Source organism: Mobula hypostoma, chromosome 24 (genome assembly GCF_963921235.1).
Source record: "Mobula hypostoma chromosome 24, sMobHyp1.1, whole genome shotgun sequence".
Lineage (NCBI taxonomy): Eukaryota > Metazoa > Chordata > Chondrichthyes > Myliobatiformes > Myliobatidae > Mobula > Mobula hypostoma.
Window position 1 is genome coordinate 29,719,438 of NC_086120.1, and position 12,637 is coordinate 29,732,074.

General features: G+C 43.4%; 1 long non-coding RNA gene across 2 annotated transcripts in view; it reads right to left on the reverse strand.

The window, feature by feature from the left end:
• Positions 1-12,637, reverse strand: part of LOC134337514 (uncharacterized) — a 53,307-nt gene that overhangs the window by 196 nt on the left and 40,474 nt on the right. For both annotated transcript variants that reach the window (XR_010016013.1, XR_010016012.1), the window contains 3 exons: positions 10,871-10,959; positions 6,273-6,423; positions 2,569-2,652 (listed from right to left, as the gene is read on the reverse strand). This is a non-coding gene — a long non-coding RNA (uncharacterized LOC134337514). The remainder of the gene's footprint in view (positions 1-2,568; positions 2,653-6,272; positions 6,424-10,870; positions 10,960-12,637) is intronic.

A 12,637-nucleotide genomic window follows, 5' to 3' on the forward strand; every position in this document is an offset into this window, starting at 1 on the left:
ATAACTCCAACCAGATTTAGAACTCTAGATCACTGGTTCTACAGAACTCACCTTTCAAAGACAGAAATTCATCCAAACCTTTGGACATAATGCCTCTAAACTCTTGTGACAGCTTTTACATAAATCTCCGTCAAAAAATAGTCATCTGTATAATGCATTCCCCAAGACATCCTAAGGAAGACCTTATAATATTAAGTTTAGATGCTGAGAAAGCATTCAACCAAGTAGAATGGCAATACCTCTATGAGGTTTTGAAAAAATTTGGAATGGGAGACAAATTTATAACTTGGATTAAGCTACTGTACGGTAACCCTAGAGCTAAAATACTAACTAATCAGACCCTCTCTGAACCATTCAGTTTGCACAGGGGCACAGGACAGGGCTGTGCATTAAGTCCCTTATTGTTTGCGTTGACCCTGGAACCACTGGTGGAGACTATACGTTCCCACCCCAAAACTTATGGGTACAGTCCAGAGTATACTATCAACAAAATTTCCTTTTATGCAGATGATGTTTTGTTGTTTGTAACAAAACCATACATTACTGTTCCAGTTTTGCTGGAAATAGTCAATTTATTTGGCACTTTCTCGGGGTATAACACTAATTTGGGGAAAAGTGAATTATTCCCGGTCTAAGTCGAAGAACAGGAGGGGCTTAAACAATTTCCATTCAAAATAACCCTTGAGAAGTTTACTTACCTTGGAACTACAATAACCAAAAGGTATAGTTCTCTATTTGAAGCAAATTTTATCCCTCTAATTGAAAAGATTAAAAAGAAAATAGAATTTTGGAAGACACTCCCAATTTCTTTAGTGGGTAGAGTAAATGCAGTCAAGATGATCTTTCTTCCCCAACTGCTCTATCTATTTCAGAATCTTCCCCTCTATCTTACCAAAACCTTTTTTAAAGGATTAGATTTGATAATTCTACCTTTTATATGGAATTATAAAGCCCATCGAATTAGGAAAGAACATCTCTGCAAGAATAAGACTAGTGGGGAGCTGGCACTACCCAACTTTATTTTTTATTACTGGGCTACTAACGTCAGCCATATAGCATACTGGATAGATGATACAGTTGTACTTCCCGGATGGTTGGAGATGGAGCGTGAGGATTGCCGACCATATTCCATAGGGGCAATCATTATGTCCCCTGTTCGGTTAAATAAAGCCTGTTATAGAGGCAATCTCATTATCCATAGCATCATACAGATGTGGAGACAAATGGGGAAGCATTTGAAACTCAGAGCTTTATCTTTTCTTGTACCTATATCAGCGAACCCCTCTTTTATCCCCTCATGTATAGATGGGGCCTTTGATGCATGGCGAGAATTAGGGATACGCAGCATTGGAGACTTTTACATGCAAGGGATTTTTGCATCATTTCAGCGGCTCTAGGACAAATTCGGATTGCAAAAGAGTCAGTTTTTCTGGTACCTCCAGCTAAGACACTATATAAGATCATATCTTTCTGGTTTTGAGATGGCAGAACCTGATAAATTAGATAATCATTTAAGATCATGTTTAGGGACGGAACACATCATCGCCTATCTGTAGGATGCCATACAAAACAAGTGTCATACAACAATGGATAATATTAAAAGAGAGTGGGAAAAGGAGTTGGGTACAGAGATAGAGGAGGTTATATGGAATGAGGCTTTTTAACTCCTGTTCCATCAATGCCAGGCATTGCTTCATACAATTTAAAATCCTACATAGACTACATTACTCAAAAGTAAAGATTCATAAAATATTCCCAGAGATGTCCCCAGTGTGTGAGAAATCCAACTCCTCGGAGGCAAATTTGTTACATAGTAATGCTTTATGTTCCGGGATACAAGAGTATTGGAAGCAAATATCTGAGGTCCTATCGAAGGTACTAAAGCTTCAGATAATATCAGACCCCATTTTAATAATTGTTGGAACTTCTGCTAGGTCAAATAAATTCCAGGCTACAACACCTGACCTATGACATACTTAATGGAAAGAAACTGATACTGATGTTCTGGAAAAAGAAGGAAACTCCATCACTCAGATAATGGCTGGCTGCATTAATGGATACTCTGCATCTAGAGGGGATAAGATACGTTATCAAGGAATTTGAAAAAATCTGGCAACCATTATTGTTGTATTTAGAAGAGACCGACAGCTGAACTAAGTGTGGGGGGCGGTAGGACCTAAACAGCACATACGGGAGGGGTGAGGGGAGGGTAGGACTGGGTAGGGGAAAGGAGACGGGGTGGTAGGGTTTCCCTTGCATTTTGCTTGTTTACTATACATACACTCATTTGATTTTCATTATGTTGTTATAAGAAAGAAAAGGGAAAAGAAGCATTGTACTTTAGGACATTGCCGGTTGTGGTTAAGCTGATGTTGCTTCACAATAAAAACATTTGAAACTCAAAGATAGTCATCTGTTTTACTTCAAGATTTTCCCTTCAGTTCTCTGAAATATCCAGGGATAACCAGTAGAGGGACCTAATCACAGCAGTGGGATTAATGGGTGCTTGGAGATTTATTCCACTTACTGTCCTTTTATTGCATAGAAGAATAGCTTCATCTGACTTACTTTCTTGATTAAGCATTTTATCCATGTGGTTCATCTTCACAACCAAGATTTAACAGAAACTTCAAATTTACGTCTCAGATAATCCTTTGGGATCAGAATGAAAATTGGGATTATTATCACTGAAATTATCACGTGAAATTTATTGTTTAGTAGTAGCGGGGCAGTGCAAAGACATAAATTACAAAATAAATATTATGAGAAAAGGAATAACGAGATAGCCTTCATGGCTTCAGGAACTGTTTCGAAATCTGATGATGGAGGAGAAGAAGCTGCTTCTGGATCGTTGAGTGTGGGTCATCAGGATACGGTATGACCTACTATCATTCCGGTCATGTGGGTAATGATGTGGCCAATGAAGCCAAAGTGGAAATGATGGGTTTTATTGTGACGAGTGGTGTCCCACAAGGATCTGTTCTGGGACCTCTACTTTTCGTGATTTTTATTAACGACCTGGATGTGGGGGTAGGGGGGTGGGTTGGCAAGTTTGCAGACGACACAAAGGTTGGTGGTGTTGTAGATAGTGTAGAGGATCGTCGAAGATTGCAGAGAGACATTGATAGGATGCAGAAGTGGGCTGAGAAGTGGCAGATAGAGTTCATCCCAGAGAAGTGTGAGGTGGTACAAGGCAGAGTACAAAGTAAATGGCAGGATACTTGGTAGTGTGGAGGAGCAGAGGGATCTGGGGGTACATGTCCAAAGATCCCTGAAAGTTGCCTCACAGGTAGATAGGGTAGTTAAGAAAGCTTATGGGGAGTTAGCTTTCATAAGTTGAGGGATAGAGTTTAAGAGTCGCGATGTAATGATGCAGCTCTATAAAACTCTGGTTAGGTCACACTTGGAGTACTGTGTCCAGTTCTGGTTGCCTCACTATAGGAAGGATGTGGAAGCATTGGAAAGGGTACAGAGGAGATTTTCCAGGATGCTGTCTGGTTTAGAGGGTATGCATTATGATCAGAGATTAAGGGAGCTAGGGCTTTACTCTTTGGAGAGAAGGAGGATGAGAGGAGACATGATAGCGGTGTATGAGATAATAAGAGGAATAGATAGAGTGGATAGCCAGCGCCTCCTCCCTAGGGCACCATTGCTCAATACAAGAGGACATGGCTTTAAGGTAAGGGGTGGGAAGTTCAAGGGGGATATTAGAGGAAGGTTTTTTACTCAGAGAGTGATTGGTGCGTAGAATGCACTGCCTAAGTCAGTGGTGGAGGCAGATACAGTAGTGAAGTTTAAGAGACCACTGGACAGGTATATGGAGGAATTTAAGTTGGGGGGTTATATGGGAGGCAGGGTTTGAGGGTTGGCACAACATTGTGGGCTGAAGGGCCTGTACTGTGCTGTACTATTCTATGTTCTATGTTTTTCCACTGTTGAGGCTGGTGTAGCTGATGGGGAAGGTAGGTAGGTAGATAGGTTGTGATTTTATACTAACGTGGGGCTTCTACAGTACTGTGCAAAAGTCTTAGGCACATGTAAAAAATTCTTTAAAGTGAAGATGCTTTAAAAATATTGAAAAGTTTCTAAATATCAAAAAAAGACTATGAAGAGCAGTAAACAGTAAAAAACTAAATGAAATCAATATTTAAACGCAAACAACAGGAATTCTGCAGATGCTGGAAATTCAAGCAACATACATCAAAGTTGCTGGTGAACGCAGCAGGCCAGGCAGCATCTATAGGAAGAGGCGCAGTCGACGTTTCAGGCCGAGACCCTTCGTCAGACGAAGGGTCTCGGCCTGAAACGTCGACTGTGCCTCTTCCTATAGATGCTGCCTGGCCTGCTGCGTTCACCAGCAACTTTGATGTATGTTGCTTGAAATCAATATTTGGTGTGACTGCCCTTTGCCTTTAAAACTCCATCAATTCTCTCAGGTACACTGTTGTGCAGTTTTATAAGAAAATTGGTTGGTAGGTTGCTCCAAGCATCTTGGAGAACTTGCCGCAGTTCTTCTGCAGACTTTGGCTGGCTGGCTTGCTTCTGTCTCTCCAGGCAATCGCAAGCAGCCTCGATGAGGTTGAGATCAGGGATCTGTGGAGGCCAGACCATCTGAAACCATATAAAAATGTGGTGTTTCTGAGATTTTCCCTCAGTACTGTTTATGTTCTTGAAGCATGGCCTCACTTTCTCAACAACTATCCACTTTGAGTTGACATGGGCTGGGGTTTCAGTGGGGCTGGGGCGTTCCTTAAGGGAGGCTTTGAGACATCCTGGAAGCCTTTCCTCTGACTACCTGTTTACCTCTGCTTATGAATGAGTTTGGAACAGGGTGCCTGTCTTAGAAGTCTGCTGTTGGGTCTGCAAAAGAGTGTGGCCCCCCAGTGTGGGCAAATAAGTGTAACCAGGAACTTAATACTGGGGATGTTAACTTGGGAGAGGTACTAATTAACACACACACACAAAAATACTGGAGAAACTCAACAAGTCAGGCAACATCTATGGAAGGGAATAAACAGTCATCATTACAGACCTTCATCAGGGACTGGAAAGGAAGGGGCAGAAGGTTGGGTGGGAGGAGAGAAACCCGGCAGATGAAAACTGAGACCAAGTGAAAGGGAAGCTGGGTGGGTAGAGGCTAGGATGGGTGGAAGAGGTAAAAGTCTGAAGAATAAGGAATCTAATAGGAGAGGACAGTGGATCATGGAAGATGGGAAGGAAGTGAACCAAAGGGAGGTGATGAACAGGTGGCAAGAAAGGAGGAGTGAGAAGGGTTTATTGGCCCTCCACAGATGCTGCCTGACCTGAAATTCCTCCAGCATTTGGTGTGTGTGGAATCTCTTGCATTCATGAGGGAATATTGATGTTGGTCTGCTTATCCCTCCAGTGAATTGAGAGGATTTTGCATCAACTACATTACTGATATTTTTCCAGCACCTTGAGGTGTCCGCGATGGGACTGCAGGTTCTGAACCCAGCAAAGCTTTGTGCCAAGTGTGAGGTTTGGATTTTCAAATGCTTTTTTTTTCCCCTCAGAGGGCCAGCAGTTGTGCTGGCACATCAAAGACAGTAGTATTAACATTTACCTTTGCCCCTAGCTAGGTCTTACCACATGGGAAGTGGTCTGCGTTTTTCAGGGTCTGTCTGCGAAGCTTTCTGTCAAAGGACATCATGACACTGACAGAGGACGTTTGTCTGCCTCAGTGAATTTGCCTGAGATGTCTCGGACAATAGACAATAGACAATAGGTGCAGGAGTAGGCCATTCAGCCCTTCGAGCCAGCACCACCATTCACTGTGATCATGGCTGATCATCCACAATCAGTACCCGGTTCCTGCCTTCTCCCCATATCCCTTCACTCCACTATCTTTAAGAGCTCTATCTATCTCTTTTTTGAAAGAATCCAGAGAATTGGCCTCCACTGCCTTCTGAGGCAGAGCATTCCACAGAACCACAGCCCTCTGTGTGAAGAAGTTTTTCCTTAACTCTGTTCTAAATTGTCTACTCCTTATTCTTAAGCTGTGAACACGAGCAAGCACACACATCATCTGTATACGAAGGCTCAGCTGCTTAGGTGAGTGTTGTAGAGGCCACAACATTGTCTGATAACCTGAGGCTGGGTATTAAGATGAGGTAAAATCCCACCACAACAACAGGAAAATTTAATTTCTGTAACCCAAACCAATTCTGAATCAGACTGTAAACTGTTTAAGGATTTGTGTTTCAAAAACTTTATATTCAAGTTGTAGTTTTTAAATATTCTTTATACTTAACTTTTTCTGTCATCTCAGCAACTCCAAAAAGTCACTCGGGCAAGTTGGTGTTCCAGTGGTATCGAGTATTTTGAAGTCCTACATTGCTCGAATTGTATGCTCTGAACATGAAAAATCTAGGAGAATATTAAACCGATGCCCGGAAATGACACCTGCAGTAAAAAAAAAGGATGAGCAAGAAGTGATGGCTGCATCTTCTAAAAGAATATTCAACACAGGGACAAAAATCACAGTTAAACAGACTGGGAGATGCAAGGTATTTGACTGGCTGCCATATTACAGCCTCATGATGCCTTTTAGACAAGCTTCAGATATTGACCATCATTTGTGCACGACAGGCTGGACTCCCGATTTCTCCCATAAATATCTTGGTAATGTTTTTTTTTCCATCAAAGAAAGGAATAATTCCTTTGTATGTGCTATGCACATCCTGACACAGGAATTTACTGGTGACTGGGCCAATGGAAATGTTCCCAGTGGTACCACAAGGGATCTCCTTCCATTGTCTTGGTTAAGTATGGTCCAGCAAACCAGGAGGGGGAGTTAAGTGTCCCAGCAGTGGTGCTCTTCCAGTGTCCCAGTAGGAAATTGTGTGTGTGTGTGTATCCTGGCAAGAAACTTTCTCAATCAACACTGCAGGTGCCAAAATATCTGACCATCTTTTTCTCGCTTATCATAAAAAACACTGCCGCATTTGTTATAATTGTTGATTCCACTTCACGGGTGTCAAAACAGTTAACTGGCTGGAGCAGATTTCTTATTGAAACGTAGGTCCTTCTGGTCACCTGCTTACCTCCATGGATATTGTTAGGCCCGACTCCAGTTCCTGCTGAACTGAGCCAGCACTTCACAGATTCACTGTTATCAGCTCAGTAGGCACAGGAGATCATGGCCTGTTTCAGTGACATCACCCGCCGCTATCACCTGGACCTGGTTCAGTCTGCAGGCCTCCGTGAAGAGTTTGCAATACCTGGAAAGTATCCTTGTAGTTCTTCAAAATGAGGCCATTCAGCCCCTTTAGTCTTAAGCTGCCTTACTTGAAAGCCTATATGTGGCACCCTCTCCATCGTTAGCATCCAACACATCAATCTAGTTAGGTTCAGTCAACCAACATCAATCCCCATCAGCTTCTAGGGTTTCTCAAACTAAAGTGTTGAAAGGAAGTTTAAAGAACAGGTATTGGACTCATCTTGGGACATTTCCCTTGAATGGATCTCTGTCATACCCAAGGGTTGAATTTCCAGTCCCCTAAACCTGCAAAATAATCCTGAGGGGTCAGCAACCCAAAATCCAATTTGAATATAATCTTTAGTACTCCGTAAATGTCTTGAGGAGAGCCCCAGGAGCATCACCAAACATATACTGTTCCTTCCTTCATTTGGTTATATCTTAGAAATATAATGGGTAGAAAGAGTATTTGTCAAATCAAGTCAATGTGAAGTTTCTACAGAAAAATTCATTCATTTCCCTTGTTCCCTTTGTTCCTTCTTCATAGCCCTGCAAAGTACTTAAATGTCCTTTGAAAGTCCAGATGTCCTCCTAAATATTCCTTCTGAAAGTTCCAGTTGTTCTCTTTGACTCTTATATGGCTTATTGTCATGCTTTTAAATGTTCCTGCAAAGAACTTTGGGAATTTTTTGCTGCATTTACGGATGCTGTTTCCCAATCTCTGCAAACAAACTCTGGTGTGGGAACAGTTAACGGAAGGGGAAAGGCTTTTTCTTCGACGGAACTGAACTTAGCCACTGTGAACAGGGTTTTAGACAAGGCTCTGCTCTCCAAATAGCTCAGTTCTGTGCCAGTCTGAAGAACACATTCTTTGGATATCAGAAGATGGAGGAACAGAGAGAGGAATCTCTGCTTCATGAAGTAATTGGGGGTCACCAACAATTGTTGCACCAGAAGACCACACATGTTAAGTAGAAACAGATGCAAATAAATCTATCCAATTCTGCCCAAAAAGCAGAAGGCCAGTTGCATGTCCATCATGGTACACAACACCATTTTGCTATCCCCAAGTCTCAATGCATTTGTCCAATGACTCAATAGAACAAAACTATGGTTTACAGCCTTCTAATGGAGGAGATTTAAATCTCATTATCCCAAGGCTTGATTTACAACCCCAATCTTTCTAACCATTAATGCAGAATACAGCATTAATGGCAAGACTCTTGGCAGTGTGGAGGATCAGAGGGATCTTGGTGTCCGAGTCCATAGGACACATAAAGCTGCTACGAGGTTGACTCTGTGGTTAAGAAGGCATATGGTGCATTGGCCTTCATCAACCGTAGGATTGAGTTCAAGAGCCGAGAGGTAATGTTGCAGCTATATAGGACCCTGGTCAGACCCCACTTGGAGTACTGTGCTCAATTCTGGTCTCCTCACTACAGGAAGGATGTGGAAACCATAGAAAGGGTGTGGAGGAGATTTACAAGGATGTTGCCTGGATTGGGGATCATGCCTTATGAGAGTAGGTTGAGTGAACTCGACCTTTTCTCCTTGGAGCAACGGAGGATGAGAGGTGACCTGATAGAGGTGTACAAATTAATGAGAGGGATTGATTGTGTGGATAGACAGGGGCTTTTTCCCAGGGCTGAAGTAGCAAGCACGAGAGGGCATAGTTTTAAGGTGCTTGGAAGTAGGTACAGAGGAGATGTCGGGGTAAGTATTTTACACAGAGAGTGGTGAGTGCGTTGAATGGGCTGCCGGCGGCGGTGGTGGAGGCGGAAATGATAGGGTCTTTTAAGAGACTCCTGGATAGGTACATGGAGCTTAGAAAAATAGAGGGCTATGGGTAAGCCCAGGTAGTTCTAAAGTAAGTACATATTTGGCACAGCTGTAGATTTTCTATGTGTCTCTGTTTTTATGCAACTAGACAGCCACTTGGTGGTCAACTATCCAGAAGTGGGCACAATTCAGATATGTTGGATGAATCTATATTCCAGCATATCCATAATACAGGTTTTAAACTCATAGATACAAGAGATTCTGCAGATGCTAGAAATACAGAATAACACACACAAAATGCTGGAGGAACTCAGGAATAAAGAGTCAACATTTTGGGCCAAGGCCCTTCATCAGGACTCAGGTCTTAAGCCCACACCTTTTATCACATAAAACTACTACATTCACATCTGTGCCCCACTTACTCATTACGTCAGCTATGGCTAAGTAGGGAGCAGCCTTAAGACCATCTCCTGCTGGAGTGCACCCATGCATGGAAGGTATTGCCTTCTACTGGTATGTGCATTCCGTCATCAGAAGCTTGACAGCATGGAATTGTGTGGACTGCTCCCAGGACAGATATTAATTACTGCTGCAAGATCATCAGCTCTGAGAAAGGGTCTTGAGGTCCAGCTGGACCCTAAGTTCCTCGGCCGCAGTGCGTTACTATCCAGCAGAGTCCACGGTCCAAGGGAATGTGCTCCAGAACACACTCAGACAGGTTCTACAGTAGGGGATAGTAAATTCACAGTGAATTTTTGGTTCTGTAGCACAGCACAGAGAGATGGGAGGGCGTGAGCATGTTGCAGAAAGATAAAAGGGCTAGTACTAGGCAATGAAACTCTGTAGCAGGCTCAACAGTCCTAAACTACAAACTGTAGTCTAAAGTGAACTATAGTGAACTCATGCTTGGTTAGTAGCCTAGCAAGAGCTTTATAAGACTCCAAAATGGGAGCTTGCAATTGTACACATACTGTAAGGCAAAAGAGGAACTGCTCACAGCTCACATAGGAGGTAGGTACTGAAATTTGACACTGCCTCACTGTGTGTATAAATAGCACATGCAGGGTAGAGATAGTGGGGATGCAGGCAGATAAGAAATAATATAAGATTAATCAAAACTTTGGATGGGGAGCTTTTACTCTAGGACGAGTAACTCCCCTGTTGATGTCAGCTTGTAATAAAGAGAATGTTCGTACTGACGGTAAAGCCCAGACTCTGTGTGAACATTTCTCATGTACTGGGTCCAGACAACACAACTAGCATAGTGGTTAACACAACACTTCACAGTGTTAGCGACCTGGGTTCAATTCTCGCCGCTGTCTGTAAGGAGTTTCTACGTTCTCCCTGCGACTGTGCGGGTTTCCTCCGGGTGCCCTAGTTTCCTCTCCAGTCCAATGACGTACCTGTTGAAAGGTTAATTAGTGGTTGTAAATTGTCCCATGATTAGGCCAGGGTTTTTTTTTATTTATTGAGATACAAAGTGGAATAAGCCTTTTGAATCACACCACCCAGCTATCACCCAATTTAATCCTAGTCTAGTCATGGGACAACTTGCAGTGTCCAATTAACCAACTGGTACATCTTTGGACTGTGGGAGGAAACCAGAGCACCCGGAGGAAATGCATGCAGTTACGGGGAGAGCATTACAGGCAGTGGGAGGAATTGAACCTGGGTCGCTGGAGCTGTAGAGCATCGTGCTTACCACTATGCTCCTGTGTTATATCAGGGTTTGCTGAGCAGCGCACCTCGAGAAGCTGGAAAGGCCTATTTTGCTCTGTATCCCAATAAATAAATTTGGGGTAAAGCCACTGTGCAATCCTTCTCTCACCAAACATTCTCTACATTCAATTGAAATGTTAAACTGAGACCTACCTGATCTCTACAGTGGACTTTGGGCTTTAATTCAAAAATGACTAGGAGTCTTTGTCCCAGTATCCAGGCCAGTGTTTCCATCTCACCCACTATCAGTGAAAAAAAATTTGAAGTCAAAAACAAACATCTACACATGCTGGACATCTGAAGCAAAATCAGAAAATGCTGGAAGTTTTTGCATCCCAGAAAGCACCCGTGGGAAGAGAAACAGTTAATGTTTCAGGCTGAAGACATCCTATCAGACCTGCAGACATGGCAAAAAGAGAAAAATAGTTATCTTGAAGTTGCAGGGAGCTTGGGGAAGGATGGATAGGACAAAGAAGGCCAGTGATGAGGACATGGGATAACGATGGCAGAGGGCGACCTTTTGAGTCGAGCATGATACTCAACCAAGGGGTTGTCTAATGGTGGATCTTCAGGGGGCAGTGCAGACTGAGACAGGATCTACATATTCTGAATTGAAGGACTTCTAGACCTCACAAAGCTGCCTCCTTTGCTACTTGCTGGTTGCCACAGTACTTAATCCGGGCTGCTAGGGTGGATTCTCTTAATGGAGTACGCCACTGCGTTCCTTTGTTTAACATGGGGAAGCTGATGTACAGGAAGTGACCACACTGTCCTTGACAGATTGAGGTCAGGGTCTTGTGGCATGGAATGAAAAATGACCGGGGACCCTTCACTGCTTTGGAATGTGTTGTCATCTTTTGCCAACTTCACCATTGAGGTCTTGGTTGGATTGCTCTTGGCCCGGAACCTCCCCCTTGACCTTTACTGTGATGGGTGACTCTACCAGGAGCTCAATGTCAGATGGCTGAGCTCCAGGTGGCGTCACTCTCTGGACCCCAGGAGCTCACAAGCATCTCCACCACGATAAGGTGGCGATCCTCGGAGAATGAAGGACATCCTTGGGGATACCCTTTAAACGACGTCATCTGGTTAATGGGTGAATGGAGCTAGTTAGAGATCTGCACAGAGGTCCATAAAAGTGTAAGAGCAAGGGCACAAATACTGCTGCACTAGCAGGGAGAGAAAATACAGATCAGTTATCATCGTGTTGGTGTGTGGTCAAGTGGTTAAGGCGTTCGTCTAGTGATCTGAAGGTCGCTAGTTCGAGCCTTGGCTGAGGCAGCGTGTTGTGTCCTTGAGCAAGGCACTTAACCACACATTGCTCTGTGATGACACTGGCGCCAAGCTGTGTGGGTCCTAATGCCCTTCCCTTGGACAACATCGGTGGTGTGGAGAGGGGAGACTTGCAGCATGGGCAACTGCTGGTTTTCCATACAACCTTGCCCAGGCCTGCGTCCTGGAAGCCTTCCAAGGCGCAAATCCATGGTCTCTCGAGACTAATGGATGCCTATTTTTTTTCAATCATTGATGGACTGGTCACTTCTGGATATAGATAAGAGGAAGTATGTTAAATAAAGCTGATGGTCGACTGAGTCCAGAGAGGCTGAAACTTGCCCAGATTGAAGCTGAGGGCTGTTCAAGTTCATGTTGGGACTCTTTATAACAATGCAAGAGGTTACAGGGTGGTACGGTAGTGTAGTGGTTAGCACGATGCTCTATGGTGCCAGTGACCCAGGTTCAATTCCCGTTGCTGCCTGTCAGTCCTGCCTGTGGCTATCAAACTTTACAACTCCTCCCTTTGAGGGTCAGACACCCTGAGCCAATAGGCTGGTCTTATTTCCATCTGGCATAATTTACATATTATTATTTAATTATTTATGGTTTTATATTGCCATATTTATACTCTATTCTTGGTTGGTG